Below are 19,025 nucleotides of genomic sequence, written 5' to 3' on the forward strand. Positions count from 1 at the left end.
AAGATGAAAGGGACCTTTACTATATTAGACCGGTGGTTTCAGTGTTATAGCTGAACAGTGTGTCCCATGGTTTGACTGACCATGATTTAGGACCACTTTTGAGTTTTACATTGAGGGACAAAGTTATTCATGTAGCCTGAGCCTTAAATGTTAAGGGAGTTTTCTAATTTTCAAATATCGTGTAGACATTCCAGAACATGTGGTGATGCCTGAGCTGTGACCCTCATTTGGTTAATGTCCGGATCTCTACCAACTGCTCAATTTCAGGTGCCAGTTGAATTTCCAGTGAAAAAAACTGTAATCAAAATGACACGCCAGAAGATTGGACATTTGAAGAGACCCTATAAGCTTTTAAATCAACATCATGATAATATTTATTAGTAAAGGCATCAGAGGGGTAAGTTGAAGCTCATGGGTCCAATGCAATATCTGTAACAGGGCCTTGAACTACCATGCATCATTTATAGAACGTCTCGTCGATATGTTGCCAAGGGACGATTTGGACCTGCTCAAATTCCAGGGCACAAGTGTGACAGCAATTTCGGTATCCATTATAGCTATGCCACTGAAAGCTATATCATAAAAACCTGAAGACTAATCGTGAGTTTGATTAATTTGTCTTTTTAATATTTGTTTACACTGAGTAATTGTAGGCAGTTTTAATCTGATTTGGCAGTATTATTCATGTACCTGATGCACAGTAATAACATTAGTAAAAAAATGGTCTGCAAACTTCCCATTCAAACTATTTTGTTATGACTCGTTAGAAATTAATTTATTAACTATTTCTTATCATAACCCACAGTAAATAAATAAGTAATAGTCTTTAATTAGTGAAAATGTCTTCTTATCAATGTCTACATCACCTAATATGATCAAAGACACGCATATCCACATACATATCAGCAGGGACACAGTGCAGAATCAGCATGACCAATGCAAACCGGTCCATAATTACAAAGCTTCTCCCTGTAAGTACATATATTATTAAAATGCCATAGTTCGGAAGAAGTGCACGCATAGCATCTGTGTGTGTCACTTGACATAAAGCTGGCAAGCACAGAGCACCAAGCAATCTGCTGATCAATACAATTCTGGAACTATTTTTTGTCATTTCATCTCCTGTGAATATATTTTTCAGCTCTTGATGCTTGCTCTTACCTGCTGATACCCATTCTCATATCTCAGTATGGTACAGCCCCTTCTAATGCTGACTGAAGTAAAAAACAATTCACTATACAGTTTAATGTTTAAAACAGTATTGTACTGTGGAACTCTAGCCAGAAATGCCTCTGCATTGCTCTTAATGAATGTTCAATGTAACCCAGTGACACACAGCTATGCATGGCACATTGTATGAGCAGGAGCACCTAAAAAGTTTAACGCAAAAATATAAAAAATTTACTCTTCCTGAATCGATTTTGGAGTAATTGAGCTCAATAATTGTATAGCATTGCATATGTACAATATTTGAGAGTAACGTACAGTACTGGGCCTGGAATAAATTAGTCTACATGATATGAGAAGAGGACTTTGACATATGCAGTTATAGTGAAACATGCTTTTCCAGATGGTGGATCTCCTGGAGACAAGCTGAGCATATTAGGTATAACTGCTGGTAATATCGGCCATCAGTTGCTATAAGCAGAGGAAATGCTATGTAGCCGACAGTTGCACTAGACGTGGGTCTTGGCCATAGCTAATACAGGCTGCCTCAAGACGGAGAACCCCCGCTATCAGCTACATATAACATAATAGTGGATAAGAATAAGAGGTTTTCAAAGCAGACAACCCTTTTAAAAAGGACCTAGATCTCTCCTGACATGTCTGTGTTAATATATACTTGTATGCCTCATAAAACGTCAATTCTGGAGCATCTTTTCTTTGAATTCTGCATTGTACCATTCCACTTTTCTGCCTCCTACAAATTTATGAATAAATGGACAACTGGGTGTTACCGGTTGTGGGTGTGTCCTTACACAGTTTGACATTGTCCAATCAGAGCTTACAGGCCTTGTAGAAACACGCCCCTTTGACTAGGGGAATGGCAACGCCCAGTTGTCAATTTGATCATGCATTCCAAGGAGGAATAACAGAGGAATGGCACAATACAGAGTTTCTAAAGAAAGATGCTACAGAATTGTAATTTTTTTAGTAATACAAGTGCTCACTAAATCACATATGTCAGTAGAGCCTATAGGTCCTCTTTAAGTAGAGCGTTATAAAAGGGCAGAGAACCAGTTTTTACCTTCACGATTGTCACATAGAATGAGGACATTATTAGATCTGTGTAAATTTAAAGAGAATTTTAACCCAAAATGTTGAAATCGGTATGTATTAGTATATCATAAGTTAGAGCAGTAGGCTACTCAGAAAGTGATAATCCACTATCATTTTGTGATAATGATAATTTACAGAAAAGCAAATTCAAAGGTGACAACCAATAAAACTGCACTTCCTGTTGTGACTTTAACAAAAATGGCTGCCTTGGTCTCAGTCCATGTGCACACAATTATCAGAAACTTATATTACTAATGATCCACTAGTTTTGTCAAATGGATTACATGACAACTTAGAAACACAGAAAGCAAAGTACACATTCAATACTTTGTCCAGCAGAGCCTTGTATGGAATCAATATGGAGAAGATGAGTGATAGACAAGGGTTGCACATTAGGGTGGGGACATGGTCACTAAGTCTAGTCTACATGTGTCGTACTCGTACTCCATTCATTCTCTTCAGTTTCATAGAATCCTAACTTCACACTTGTTGAGAAAGAGACTTTTTCTTTTATCATTCATTATTTTAAGATCAAATGATGAGGTTCTAAAGCTGCATTGATCAAATGCAAGAAAGATCAAATGCTGAAGTCAGACGATGAACTGCTGAAACGGCTCTACTATACAAAACAATACTAGATCTGCACTGAAGAAACTGCACTCTTCTAAGACATGATGACCACAGGAATTGGTGAAGGTGTGATGTTGTAATAATTTGTGGCAGATGGGGAATCACTAATGAACTTGTGGTGTTACTGAATGGAAATCAATAGGCATTAGAAGATATACAAGAGACATTTGGGTATAAGGATTTATTGCCTTTTTATTATATATTGAATGTTTGATAAATCATATGGAGATTCTACAGCAGTTTTTTCTTGTGGTTCATGTTCTGTGTATCATTCTAGAAATCAATTAAATGTAATATTCATGCATCTATGCGTTGTCAGCAAGTTTTTAACTGTTAACTAACCTTAGCAGACCAAAGGTATTCTAGTAGCCCCATGTGTAAATAATTCCCATATACAGTGGAAATATATAATTCATTATCAAGAGGCAAATGTAAGGATTCTGTAGTATTGATTATAATTGTTTTGTTCATCACTGATTTCACAGACAGGAAGGCCAATAGGGAACAATGAAATGGTAGTTTGTGCCCTTTGTTTTGTTCATAATGTTCTTCTCATAAGTTAGCTATGAACACAATCCATGTACAGTATGTCAAGCAAGAAATATTTAGATGATGGGAAAGTAGTGCTAAGATTACAGTATTTCATGTGTTGCACATTATCGTGATAAGTAGAAATTTCTTCTGAGGTTTTATGTAGCTGGATTAATGTTGGTGGCGCTGCCTTGACAAAACATATGTTGGAGGCCCACTCCCCAGTAACTGTGTCATATATGTTATGGGAACACTAAACCTAGAAATGAATGATAAAAGTAAAGAGAAGATATATTTTCCCCAGTGTGGGTCAGTCTGCAGAATTTTCTACATGTTTCTGAAGCAAACAGTCTTGCAGAAATCCTACTGAGAACACGGGGGTTAGTTTCCTGCTGATCTATTCCATTTTTTGCTGGGGAGCAACTGATTGGGTGGGGCTTAGCCAAGGGGTAGACTTTAAGTGTAGCTAAACGTTTGACAAACTTCTGACATGTCATAGTGACATATCAGAAGTTTTGATTGGTCGGGTTCCGAGCACTGAGACCCCCACCAATCGCTACAATAAAGAAGCTGAAGTGCTCGTGGGAGTGCTCAGCCGTTTCGTGTCTGTTTGGCTTTTTCCAGAAAGCCGATGCTTCGCAGTATGGGCTCATAGACTTTCTATTGAGTCCGTACACCGATACATTAATTTACGGAAAAAGGCGAACAGACAGCTGCTTCATTCTAGCGATTGGTGGGGGTCTCAGTGCTCGGACCCCCACCAATCCAAACTTCTGACATGTCAGCAGTTTTTCAAACGTTTAGCGACAATTTTAAAAATCTTTTTGTGCTACTGCAGACAGGGCAGAGAGGGAAGGTTCCTGCTCCAGCCAGTTATCTTACATAAAAACACAGGACAGTGAGTAGGAGGAGGAGGGGCATGGCTGATCTCCTGGGACACACAGAGAAGAATTCTTTATCTATTTCTGAGTATTAATTGCGATATGAGACAAATGGGATCAAAGGAAAGGAAAAGATGAAGGCAGAAATTGTAATTTGTGAATTGTAATTAAAATATTTTTGCTCATTTTCTTTATTTAGTTTTCTTTTAAGCTATCCACCCACATTACATAAATGTCAGTAGGACTGCAGACAATCTGTGTATGTGGGGCAGCTTAACTCTCCCTCGATAGTCTGCTGTTGGAGGAAACAAGCATTGGGCATATTATTTTTTAACAAGCCTTATCCTTTATCGCCCCTTCAAATGAGCGGAGCCAGAGGTGTCTGGAAGTTGCTTCCCTCACTCTTCCTATGGCAATAAACATGAATGCTAAATTTCTTCTAGTTAGTGGTACAAACAGATGGGGCTAATGCTTCTACTTGTACAGATCCGTAGTAATAAATTTTAGTAAAAGATGCATAATTACCTCCTCGGCCACATATTAAAACATTTGTATGTTGAAGATACACTAAAAAAACATTTAAACTCATGTATTCCTGCTGAGAGTGCCTGGGAAAATAATTGAAGGGAATGGAAGTTGAAGGCCCTTAGGAGGTGGAGGAATCTTGTTGGTGGAGGCCTCAGGGCAATTGTCCCTTTGGTCCCTTTGGTCTCCTATAATCTGGGTAAACTCACTGGAATATATTAAAGGGTATGTCTTCTTTTGCAACCTATTATTTTATTGCTTTAGCATTTTTTACCTACAGTTCCTATACAGATCTCCATCTCTCTATAGTTCCAGACCGCAAACAAACCTTAGATCCTGCAGTTATCCTCCCTTCCATCTGTCCTCTCCTTCTTGCTAACCTACAAATGTATGTTAAAAGGCTGCAGTGTCAAATAATTCCATTACAAATTTAGCTCTGTTGCATAGGTAATAAAATAGTAATTTCAAACTACAAGAAGTAAATCACATTATCAATTTCTAATCCTAAAACATTGGAATATTCGGCAAGTAATTTTCTACTGGATGAACAAACCAGAGCTTTACCGGTCAAAAACAATACAAACGACTGTTCACCCATTAGGAGACAAAAGGGCCAAATAATAACTATTACTTGCTTTTCAATGTGACGGGTTAAAACCCCACTCTCACGGTAATATATTGGAAGTGAATGAAACTTTTCACTTGGTACAAATGTGTCTTTTGGCTTTTTAAGGTACCATGAAGACCCTGATGAACTCAAACATGCTGGTGGTCTTGGCAGGAAAAAGATTCATGTTTACACAGCGAAGGCCTGCACTTCTTAGAGATGGTGTGTTTTTAAGAATTTTTTCCCTTTCTAAAAAAAAGGAAATAAAAATATCATAGCACGTTTGCTTTGAAGACAAAAATCTTCCATTATATACTGTGGTTATTTCACTGAACTACATCAATTGTTAAACTAAGGGCCTTTCTAGCAATACAGAGTTTATATTATAAAAACATTTCACATGATGATTTTCAATTATATTATGTTTTCAAGTATTTTGATAAGCGGATTACTGTTAATAAAACCAAGATAAGTGTTAAACTGTGACAATTAACAGTGTTTTAACCATACCATCACAAGCGCTACAGTCCTAATCCGCAAATAAAAGAGCAGAAAGTGGTTTAAGGGGATTTATCTCTTCTGAGATGAATAACCAGCATTGGATTATGAGTTTGCTGACAGGATGGTGCCTATGCTGTGAATGAAAATAAAGTACGTGAGCACTACAGCAGTCAGAATACTATTTTAACATATTTTTATTCCTGAATTGTTGTCTCATGTAAAGCATTGGTGGCATATCGCTAGTATATTCCACAAATATCCGATCAATGGGGGTCTGACCATTATGACCTCCAGGAATCGCTAGAATGAAGTGGCAGCGGGGTCAGGAGTGGACACTGCCATGTTGTTTTCTCTCAGCTTCGCTCTGCTTTTTCCAGCCAGCAACATGGACGGCCATTAACTATAATGGGGTCTTCTGGAAATAAGCAGGGCAGTGCTTTCCAGAAGATATAGTCTAGCACTCAGCCTTGGCACTCTTACTCAATATTAGCGGCCATACAACTATGGGACCAGAACAACTCGCCTCCCCTGAATTTTCATCTTGGAGCTCTTGTATTAAGATAAGGCATGGGATGAAATTGCAAGCCACAACTTTCAGATTTTATGCTGGAGATTGATCTCACACAGATTGACCATTTTTGCCTTCATGATTCACTCTGATTTTGTGGTTCCCTCTGCTGAGAGTCTCCATGATCAGCGATTATTAGTTAACCCCTTAAGGACGCAGCCTAGTTTTGGCCTTAAGGCTCAGAGCCCATTTTTCAAATCTGACATATTTCACTTCATGTGGTAATAACGTCAGAATGCTTAAACCTACCCAAGCGATTCTGAGATATTTTTCTCGTGACACATTGGGCTTCATGTTCATGGTAAAATTTGGTTGATATATTCAGTGTTTATTGGTGAAAAATGGCAAAATTTAAAGAAAATTTTGAAAAAATAGCATTTTTCAGAATTTAAATGCATCTGCTTGTAAAACAGACGGTTATACCACCCAAAATAGTTACTAGTTCACATTTCCCATGTGTCTACTTTAGATTGGCATCGTTTTTTGAACATTCTTTTATTTTTCTTGGACATTACGAGGCTTAGAACATAAACAGCAATTTCTCATATTTTTAAGAAAATTTCAAAAGCCTTTTTTTTAAGGTACCTCTTGAGTTCTGAAGTGGCTTTGAGGGGCCTATGTATTAGAAAATCTGATAAAACACCCCATTTTAAAAACTAGACCCCTCAAAGTATTCAAAACAACATTTAGAAAGTTTTTTAACCCTTCAGGCATTTCACAGGAATTAAAGCAAAGTGGAGGTGAAATTTGCAAATTTCATTTTTCTTGCTGAATTTCAATTTTATTCATTTTTTTTTCTGTAACACAGAAGGTTTTACCAGAGAAACACTACTAAATATGTATTGTCCAGATTCTGCAGTTTTAAGAAATGTCCCACATGTGCTTTATTCCACGAGCGCACTAGAGCCACAAGCCCCAGAAGCAAAGAAGCACCTAGTGAATTTTGAGTCCTCTTTTTTATTAGAATATATTTTAGGCAGCATGCCAGGTTTGAAGAGGTGTTGAGGTGCCGAAACAGTAGGAATCCCCCAATAGTGACCCCATTTTGGAAACTACACCCCTCAAGGAATTCATTTATGGTTGTTGTTACCATTTTGACCGCACAGTTTTTTCACAGCACGTATTTGAATTGGGCTGTGAAAAGAAAAAAATTTCATTTTTTCCAATAAAATGTCATTTGTGATCAAAATTTCTTATTTTCACAGGGAACAAAATACCCCATTTTGTTGCCCAATTTGTCCTTAGTGTGGCAATACCCCATTTGTGGTGAGAAACTGCCGTTTGGGCTCATGGGAGGGCTCAGAAGGAAAGGAGCGCTATGTGTTTGTTGGAGTACAGATTTTGCTGGATTGGTTTTCGGGTGCCATGTCGCATTTGCAGAGCCTCAGAGGTATCAAAGCAATGGAAACCCGCCAGAAGTGACCCCATTTTGGAAACTACACCCCTCAAGGAATTCATTTATGGTTGTTGTTAGAATTTTGACCGCACAGTTTTTTCACAGCACCTATTTCAATTGGGCTGTGACATTAAAAAAAATGACATTTTTTCCAATAAGATGCAATTTTTTATCAAAATTTCTTATTTTCACAGGGAACAAAATACTTCATTTTGTTGCCCAATTTCTCCTGAGTGCAGCAATACCCCATTTGTGGTGATAAACTGCCGTTTGGGCTCATGGGAGGCCTCATAAGGGAAGGAGCGCTGTGTGTTCTTTGGAGTACAGATTTTGCTGGATTGGTTTTCGGGTGCCATGTCGCATTTGCAGAGCCCCAGAGGTATCAAAGCAATGGAAACCCACCAGAAGTGACCATTTTGGAAACTACACCCCTCAAGGAATTCATTTATGGGTGTTGTGACCATTTTGACCCCATAGTTTTTTCACAGAACTTATTTGAATTGGGCTGGGAATGAAAACAAAATTTTTTTTTTCAAATAATATGTCGTTTTGGCTGAAAATTTCTTATTTTTACAAGAAACAAAATACTCCATTCTGTTGCGCAATTTCTCCTGAGTGCCGCAATACCCCATTTGTGGTGATAAACTGCCGTTTGGGCCCATGGGAGGACTCAGAAGGAAAGGACCACCATTTGGCCTACTGGGGATTTTCTAGTGCGAAGTCATGTATGCAGAAGCCCCTGAGGTACCAGTACAGTTGAAACCCGCAAGAAGTGACCCCGTTTTAAAAACTACACCCTTAAGGCATTCATCTAGAGGTGTAGTGAGCATTTTGACCGGAGATATACACCCCATAAACTGTAATGTGGGTTCTCCCGGGTATGGCAATACCCTACATGTGGCTGTTATCAGCTGCCTGGGCACACAGCAGGGCCCAGAGGGGAAAGACGAGGGGGGATAAGCTGTGCGGAGTGCATCAGGGTAAGTAAAATTGGGGTAAATTATAAACCAAGGGATGTATGATACATTTTAAAACACTCTTTCATACAGAGCTCTGGTTATTCGGGACACGTGTCACATTGATATATTGTGTTATCCCTTATAGCAGACTTTGCACCTCTTTTGACTTTTTCCCTTCTTGCTAGTTTGGGGAACTTCTCCTGGAAAGTGTTGCCGCCCTGGTACGATGCGTGTGGTCCCGCTTCCAGAAGTACTGGGTGCCCCCCCTTCTTGGTCCCTAAAGATTAGGTTCTTGATAATCACCTCTTGAAATTCCAGGAAAGTTCCCGTCTGGCCTGCACATCGACGTAGCACGTACGCATTGTACAAAGCCATCTGTATGATGCGCCCGGCCAGCTTCTTATACCACACCGCATGGCGCTGTAGGGCTTCAGGATTTGATCTGACAAGTCCATCCCTCCCATGTACCTATACATGTACCATGTCCAGGATGCAGTCTGGTTTGGGGGTGGCCTTTCCTTCATATATCCTAAATCTGTAGGTATACCCTGATGCACTCTCGCACAGCTTAGACATCTTCACGCCATACCTTGCTCTCTTACCCGGCAGGTACTCGCGGAATTGAACCCTCCCTTTAAAATGTACCAGGGACTCATCAATAGAAATACACTTCTCGGGGGTGTATGCTTGGGAAAACCGGGCACTGAAACGGTCTAATAGGGTTCTCCGTTTATACAAACTGTCAAAACTGGGGTCATCTCGGGGTGGGCACGGCTTATTATCAGTATAATGTAAGAAGCGAAGTATTGCCTAATTTTTTTTTTTTTAGGTTCTAGTTCAGTTCTGAAGTTGCTTTGAGGGGTCCATATATTAGAAACCCCTATCAAACACCCCATTTTAGAAACTAGACCCCTCAAAGTATTCACAACAGCATTTAGAAAGTTTATGAACCCTTTAGGTGTTTCACAGAAATTTAGAGCAAAGTAGAGGTGAAGTTTACATTTTTTTTTGTCAGAAAATCCTGTTTATTCCATTTTTTTACAACACAATTGGATTTATCAGAGAAACGCAACTCCATACTTATTGCCCAGATTCTGCAGTTTTGATAAATATCCCACATGTGGCCCTCGGGCGGTAATGGACTGAAGCACCGGCCTCCGAAGCAAAGGAGCACCTAGTGGATTTTGAGGCCTCTTTTTTATTAGGCACCATGTCCGGTTTGAAGAGGTCTTGTGGTGCCAAAACATTGGAAACACCCCAAAAGTGACCCCAATTTGGAAACTAGACCCCTTGAGGAATCCATTGTAGTTTTCTTGGGGTGCATGCGGCTTTTTGATCAGTTTTTGTTCTATTTTTAGGTGGTGTGGTGACTAAAAAACAGCAATTCTACTATTGTTTTTTTTTATTCTATTTTTTTTACAGCGTTCACCGTGCGCTATAAATTACATATTTACTTTATTCTGCGGGGCAATACGATTACGGCGATACCAGATGTTTATAGGTTTTTTATGTCTTATGGCGTTTGCACAATAAAATCCGTTTGGTAAAAAATCATTCACTTTTTGTGTTACCTTATTCTAAGAGCCAGAACTTTTTTATTTTTCAATCAATAAAGCCGTGCGAGGACTTATTTTTTGCGTAACGAACTGTAGTTTCGATCAGTACCATTTTTCGGTACATGCGACTTTTTGATCTCTTTTTATTTCATTTTTTGGGAGGTGAAGTGACCAAACAATTGTGATTGTGGTACGGTTTAGTATTATTTTCTTTTACGGCGTTCACCGTGCGGGATAAATAACGAAATAATTTTGTAGTTTAGGCCGTTACGGACGCGGCGATACCAATTATGTATAGTTTATTTGTTTGTTTATATATTTTTATTAATATTAAATGACTGATAAGGTAAAAAGGGGGATTTTTACTTTTAAAACTTTTATTTTCTTATTTTTACACATCTTTTTTTAACTTTTTTTTAACTTTATTACTTTGTCCCACTAGGGGACTTGAAGACAGGAGGCCCTGATCGCTATTCTAATACACTGCACTACATGCGTAGTGCAGTGTATTAGAACTGTCAGCTACTCACTGACAGCAAGCATAGTGGGTCCTGACGTTGTCAGGACACACTAGGCTTCCGTCTATGGCATAGCCGGACGCCATTGTTTGGTGTCCGGTTGCCATAGTCACCATCGCCGGCCGCTATCGTGTAGCAGGCCGGCGATGGCAGCTTAACCCCTAAAAAGCCGCGATCTCTATAGAACGCGGCTTTTAAGGGGTTAATCAGTGGGGACACAGCGATCGGTCCCCGCTGTAGGAGCTGTGACAGCTGCTGAACAAGACAGCAGCTGTCACAGCTCCTGTATGTGTTGGGAGGACGGCCGAAATGGCCGTTACTCCCGAGATGTACTATTAGGTCATGGAGCGCGAACGCTATATTTACCATGACCTAATAGTACGTCCAGGAGCGGGAAGGGGTTAAGGAACTACAATTTGTAGCACAGATGTAGCGAGAACACAGGATGACCCTTCAAATCAATTGACATCCATTGTTTGTGGTGCAATACTTGGTGTGATACTTGTGGTGTTTGAGGCCTAAGAGCTGTGTAGGATGACCCTGCTATCTTAAAGAAGAACTGTCAGGAACTGTCAGCTCTTCTCACATGCATGTTCTAGTTCACACTCACATTCCCCATAAAATAACAATTCTAGAGAATATTTCCTTAGAACTCTTCGTGGTGCTGTTCCTCTGTTATTCCTCCTGAAAATGTATGCATAAATTAATGAGTGAGTGGTACCATTCACCTTGTCAATGGGATGTGTCCCTACACATTGACACTGTCCAATTAGTGCTAACAGTGGGAGCCTGTGTAGAGACACACCCTAATGACATAGGGAAAGGTAACACCCAGTTGTTAATTTATTCATAGATATCCAGGAGGAATGACAGAGGAACAGCAGAATGCAAAGTTCTAAGAAATGATGCTCAAGAACTGTTATTTAATGGGGAATGTAAACTAAACAGACATGTCAGGAGAGGTGAAATGAGGAAGCCCCTACATATGACCAAATGCCCCAACTTCCATAGTGCATGTTGGAGCTCAGAGCAATGCATGTTGGGGGATTTCCAACTCAGCAACATCATTACAATAATTTGTTGATGCCATGAAAGTTAAAATGAAATCAATTGCAGTGAAATTCCAGAAATTGTGATAATCTAGCACCTGTTTCCGGCATAGAATATATATTATAATGTGCAATTCTACCAGAAGTAAAATAACAAAATAGGAGCTTTCCCTGATTAAAAAAAGAATAATTATATTAACACATTTTGTTTTGGCCTTTCTTCCTAAATGGTCTCCCCTCAGCGACTTTTCTATGACCATTCATCAATCCAGAATATTTGATAATCCGGCACCTACAGTATTAGGTTCCATTGATGCCAGATTAAAGGAATTGAAAAACTAACTATTTTGCGAATTCATGATTTTATTTGATATGTTCCATGTTAAATGTACAATTGTTATTTTTAATGATTTTATACAGCAAGAAGGCAATGTTTACCAAATCATCCTATTAAAAAAACTGGCAAGGAAAATCAATGGCTGCTGCCTTAAAGGCTATGTAAAACAGTGTGTTTTGTGCAACTTTATAATTAGTTTTTATGAAAAAAAGATTTTGACTTCTTGAGATACAGCTGCTTTGTATCCTGTATACAGAGCAGCTGTATCTTACATTGAATCCTCTATCCGTCAGGTCCGCGGTATTGACGGGTACAGTGTCAGCGGGTCCTGCGTGTCGATACGCAGGATCCACCTGTAATCGATCACATCTAAGTTATGAACTTAGATGTGATCGTTAACCGCTCTATCCTGGGTGTCTCGCTGGACCTGATGGATACAGAATTCAGTGTAAGATACAGCTGCTCTGTATACAGAATAATAAAAACTAATTATAAAGTTGCACAAAACACACTGATTGACCTATATATATATATATATATATATATATATATATATATATATATAACATCGCTTTCAAAGGTTTGAATAGCCTTAAGGGCATGCCCAGACGTGGCGGATTTCTTCCGCAACTGTCCGCATCAATGCCGCACAGAATCTGCGTTGCAGATTCTGTTGCGGCTCTGCCCAAAATGGGCATTAAATTGATGCGGACTAGCCGTTGCGTATTGAGGTGAAAGTGGCTTCCCTTCTCTCTATCAGTGCAGGATAGAGAGAAGGGACAGCACTTTCCCTAGTGAAAGTAAAAGAATTCATACTTACCGGCCGTTGTCTTGGTGATGCGTCCCTCTTTCGGCATCCAGCCCGACCTCCCTGGATGACGCGGCAGTCCATGTGACCACTGTAGCCTGTGATTGGCTGCAGCCGTCACTTAGACTGAAACGTCATCCTGGGAAGCCGGACTGGAGGAAGAAGCAGGGAGTTATCGGTAAGTATGAACTTCTATTTTTTGTACAGGTTGATGTATATTGTGATCGGAAGTCACTGTCCAGGGTGCTGAAACAGTTACAGCCGATCGCTTAACTCTTTCAGCACCCTGGACAGTGACTATTTACTGACGTCGCCTAGCAACGCTCCCGTAATTATGGGTGCACACACACGTAGTCACCCGTAATTACGGGAGCCCCATTGACTTCCTCAGTCTGGCTGTAGACCTAGAAATACATAGGTCCAGCCAGAATGAAGAAATGTCATGTTAGTAAAACCAATACGCTCCGCAGCACACATAACATCTACATTGCAGAATTTTGAATCTCCATTGAAGTCAATGGAGAAATTCCGCAATGAGTCCGCAACCAGTCCGCCACACGTCCGCAACAACCATTGTATGCTGCGGACACCAAATTCCGCACCGCAGCCTATGCTCCGCAGCGGAATTGTCCGCAACGTGCAAACAAACCCTACTAAAAAGCTGTGGAAGGCAATGGAGAAACGGGTCCGCTGCGGATTTCCAGAGCAATTCCGCCACGTCTGGCCATGCCCTTAAGCTAGTTTCACACAGTTTTTGCATCCTGTTGAAAGGTACTATATTTATTTATTTTTTTTAAGAGTATGTTCACACGCAAAATTCAAGGGAAAACTGCCTCTGATTTTTAGCAGTTTTTGAAGCAGAAAACTTTTTTTTTCGGCTTTATTTTAAGCCGTTTTAGGAGCTGTTTTTCAATTGACCCTATGAAAAACAGCTCCACAAACGGCTCAAGAAGTGACATGCTCTTTCTTTTAACGCGAAGTCATCGGCGTAAAAAAACGCCTTGTCTGAAATAAACCTCGGTTTTCCCATTGATTTCAAAGAGAATCTGTTTGTCAGCGTTTCACTAGCGTTTTACAAAGCGTGTTTGGAGGTGAAATTCGCCTGAAAACCCTGCATGTGAACATATCCCTAAAATAAAAAATAATGCAGGATCCTATTTTCCTCTCCTATTGAAGAACAAGATCCAGACGGTTCCTTGTTTTGTACAGTAGAAGTCAACGGCAACAGGTTGCAAGGTTGCAACAGAATAGGCGTCCCTTTTGTAAAGGTTCCTTTTTTTTCTAATCTTGAAAAAAAAATTTTATTTTTCAACAGGATGCAAAAACGCAGTGTGAACAGAGCCTTACATATCCTATTATAATGTTTGCGCTACATCCAGTAACTACTGTACATGCTGATACGAAGCAGTGTACCTCTATTGACTTAAAGAAAGTAATGAAATTTGAAATAGATGAAAGGTTTATTACATTATGCATTTTTACATTACCAGATCTGAAATTCCGAGCAAAAGTGAAAAGAGCTTTTTCTTTGTTCCAATATAGCAACACAAGGAAGGAACAGTGTCTTTTTCAGAACACCAGCCTCTGCAAAGTCTTTGTTCCCTAAGTTGTGTATGAGCGAGCTCAGCAGAGGCAGCAGTGTGTGAATGGGCACTTGGCACAGGACGCTTCATGGGTCCCCCCTCTCTATGCAACTAGACTCTTTTAGAAGAGTGAATCGGCTTCAAAGAGATGATGTGACATGATCACCCTGAGCAAGTACCCAGTCCTCTTCTTTTCACACAACCAACAGCATTGCCGCTTTGTACTGTATTCAGATGGGTCCACTGCCTTTGCAAATGAAAAGGGACAACCTCATTGATACCTTGTTAGAGGGTGTGTTGGAAATACAAAACAGATAGCCATTGCAATTTCCCTGCAGCTATTTGAAATGAATCCAATTAATAATCTGGATGTGAAGGAACACTTTCTCATTAATTTCTGCCTCGGAGCTCGGGTTCATAGTCAAAAGCACATATATACATAAAAGAAAGTAATGAAGTGCTTATTTGATTTAGGTACAGTACACACATAACAAGCAATTCCGTTTGGAAATATGTGAATCTCCAATGTAATAGGGTGTAATGTAAGTGGGATATTTGCTCTCTACCATCCCCTCAAGCAAAGAAACATTTTTAATCCCAATTAGTATTTCAGGGGAGAGTTTTCTCCCTTCTCAGCATAGTAAATCTACATTATGTCTACATCAATGTAAAACAATCAGCCGCATTATTCAAGCTTGGTAAAGATAACAGAAGCAACCTTTTCCATCATACTGTCACAAAAGGTGAGAGGGAAATGAAACCCAAGGAAGTAGAAAAGTGAAGAGACGGAGAAGTGTCGTATTACAGAAGGCAGAGCTGATCGCTTCTCTGCAGATTAACAAAAAGTCCGTTTAGCAACTCTAGTCCTCAACTTCACAAAGACCAATATGATGACTTGGTCCAACACACATTTTAGTGGCACATAAGTGTCAACACTTTACAATCTTCTATTATATACAATAGATATGCATTTGATGCATGGATGGAGCAGAGCTGTCGGATGTAGAGAATTTGAAATTGTCAGGTGTAGTAGAGCTGAGGTTGTCATTTGTTCATCATTTAAGAGATGAGCAAATTTCCAGAAATTCGCTTCGGGGGCCGATTCTATTGAATTGGCTGTCAAATTTGATTTGGTCCGAACAGATTTGCTGCGACTTGCAAGTGCCTCTATTGCCCTTTCTGACTTTCTGAGGTCTTCTAGGACTGTATTCATGTTGCAATGCTAGAAGACATCAGAGAGTCAAACAGGGCAATCGGGGCACTAGCGGTTCCACCTCGGATAAAATACCATACTCACCTCCCCTGGTCTCTTGTAGCAACGCATCCCGGCCAGCCCCCTGAGATGACATCATTTTGTCCCATGTGTCTGCTGCCACGACATGGCCCTGTCGGCTTCCTGATATGACGTTGTGTGTCCTATGTGATCGCTGCAATCACAGGTCACATGGTAAAAACTACGTTATCTCAGGAGTTCAGCAGGGCCGTGTCGCTATGGGAGACCAGGTGAGTATTTTATTTATCCTCTTCTCCTCTCTTTCTTTCTCTAGTCTGTAAAATAGTGGCCGGCGGTCACCATTTTACCGGTTTGTGTGCCACGAACCCCAAAAGTTTCGGATTTTGCAGAATCCAAGACTTTTGGAAAAGTCGGATCGAATTAGACTAGTTTAGAATCGTTTCGCTCATCTCTAATTCTGATTTCACAACATACTTGTTATCTGTGACTTACATAGGACAGCAAGTAAACCAATAACATAATCTTTACTTAGAGAGCGTTATGACAATGCATAAGCAATGCAGGTTCAAAGACCGCTTTCAACTCTACTATATACTGTATGTATATTATCTGATGTTTCCACAATTAAATTGGACAGTTATCCAATACAGGTCACAGACAAGCTGAATTTGTTATATCAATATTCCAATTACATGAAAACAAAATTAATTATTTAAAGCAAATAAAAGGAACATCAGCCATGAAATACAATGCATTACAGTAAATCCGATACTTTATCAAATGTCAACTTGTTATTGAATTAACACAGTAGTAGCATGAGCATTCATGTTTTTATCTTTTAAGTTATTCACACGTACAGGTGTAGCAGAGCTGAGTTTGTGATATAACAATGAGCTCCCTGATCTTAAATAGAAATGAAGGTAACTCATAAATCCTGATCGAAATAGCGAAATGACAAATTCATCTCTGCTACATATCAATACACAGCAATCATACATGGTCATTTGATTTATCTGTCTAGCTTTTTTAGCCTTTCTATGTAATAATTCTATAACTCAATTGTGTCCATCTACATGTTCATGCCATTCATGTTCAGATTATAACATCCTACCTCTTTGCTGTGGACCAAATTCTTTGGTGAAATAGAGATCCTTAGACAACCCAGGATACCCAGTTGCTGTAAAAGAAACAGTGTAGCACCTCAGCTTTTTTTTTTCTAGCTCATAGTGTCCAATATTCACGTGTGAAGGAGGCAACTTTCACTGGGAAGAAGTGAAGAACAAAATTTTAAAAAGACACACCAATGATTGTCTCGTCTTCAGCCTGCTATCCTCCCTCCTCCCTCCCCCTGCATACTGATTCAATGAACAAGCCCGGAGAGATTTACGTAAGAAGTCATTCATAAGTAAAAGTCTGAGAATACATCGGCTGCGCTCGCTAACAATGCAAAAGATGCCGTAACAATTTGTAATACGTAAAAAAAATTCGACATTGATCATAAACTGTGTTACATCTGTCAGTTCCAATGGAAAATTGGGTAAAATGAAGAACAAAGAAGATTTTTCCAAATAGTTCCTGTTCTCGGTAGCTTGTTTCATTAGCCTGATAAACAAGATGCATATGAGCTGTGATATAAGAGATCCCGGTAACCTTCCTTTACATTTCTCTCTATAATTGGACGCTGGATGTATCTAATTAGAAGCTCCAGTCTTTTAATGTTGCATCTCCTTTTATGCACATAAACAATGCATCTGGGCCGGCCTATTAAATCATTATTAATTAGGATTTACAGTACTCCCGGAGAACGCTGCCATTATTGGAAGCTGCGCGCTCCGTTTTTTCGTTTGCTGCTGACAGGCTACTAATTGTAAAGAGATTATAGCGGTGATACTTGGCTGCCACCTGAGCAGCACGTTTTATGAGGGAAACTTATTGGGCCTTTAATCCTGATGAGTCATGAGGACAAGACGATACGATTCTGAGGCGTCTTTTTCTCCAGGGGGAAGCAGAACTATGGTTTTGTTTGCTGTGCAGTATTTAATATACCTCTGATTAATTATATTTCGTAATTAGCAGCTCCCCGCACACAAGAGACATGTATTTTAATGCTCATTTCATGTAACTGAAATCATTTGTTAGGTAGAAGATGAGCCATTTGTTTTCAGGATTCAAATGGAACCATCTGGCCTCCTGATAAAATAGGTGTTGGGCATCTACCATATATTTTATAGTGCATTTGCCCTCTAAACAATGGGAATAGAGGTGACGAGTTGTAAAGCGTTTTAATATTCTGTTTGGCCGACTTCAGTGGTGAGTCGTCCCACAGTCGTCGTGAGGTTCAGCTGAGGAGGAAGTTTTGACAGAAGGGATCATGAGCTACAAAGTCCATTCTCTGGCTGCAGCCATCTCTTGGTGAGCAGCAGAATTGACTCCTTTTGGGCCTATGTTCATTTTATACTGGACTCAGGAGATAAAGGAAAGATACAATTTGGCATGGACTTCGACCAAGGGGCAGGTCCAGGTATCATCATATTCTAGAAGGTGAGGCCCCAATAGATTGAGAAGCCCTGGTTTAACAGATATTGGATTACCAAACATGGCAACCACTGATGATAGACATAACAGTACCAGTACGGGTCGTCGGACAGTTTTACACAAAAACTGAAAGATATATAGAGATGTATCAAGCTGTATTTGTTAGGGCTGATTTAGATTACTATATAGCTTCATAAAACCTCTGTAAGGGTAGGGACACACAGGGTGGATCTGCTGCGTAAAAGTACACCGCGCATTCGTCCTGGGAACCACAGGGAATTCCCCCCAAAAAACTGCACCAAATTGTGGTATATGCTACGGAAATACTGCAGAAAAAGTTATATACTCACCACTCAGACGATGTAATGGCGACGCGTCCCTCTGCTTTGAGTACTGCACTGCCTCCTGGGATGACGTTGCAGTCCATGTGACAGATGCAGCCTTTGATTTGCTACAGCAGTCACATGGGATGAAATGCCATCCCAGGAAGCCGGGCGACGCTCAGAACAGAGGATTGCGTCGCTATG

The 19,025-nt window shown here is 39.9% G+C and overlaps 1 protein-coding gene across 4 annotated transcripts in view; it reads right to left on the reverse strand.

Annotated features, from left to right (window-relative positions):
* The window catches only part of CDH20 (cadherin 20), a 456,770-nt gene that overhangs the window by 104,284 nt on the left and 333,461 nt on the right, over positions 1–19,025 (reverse strand). Inside the window, exon 4 of one of the 4 annotated variants that reach the window (XM_075826738.1) lies at positions 17,075–17,225. The exons of the other annotated variants lie outside the window; for them this stretch is intronic. The gene's annotated coding sequence lies outside the window, so the exon portion shown is untranslated. The remainder of the gene's footprint in view (positions 1–17,074; positions 17,226–19,025) is intronic. 4 annotated transcript variants of the gene reach the window in all.

The sequence above is a fragment of the Rhinoderma darwinii genome, chromosome 5, assembly GCF_050947455.1.
Source record: "Rhinoderma darwinii isolate aRhiDar2 chromosome 5, aRhiDar2.hap1, whole genome shotgun sequence".
NCBI classification, from domain to species: domain Eukaryota; kingdom Metazoa; phylum Chordata; class Amphibia; order Anura; family Rhinodermatidae; genus Rhinoderma; species Rhinoderma darwinii.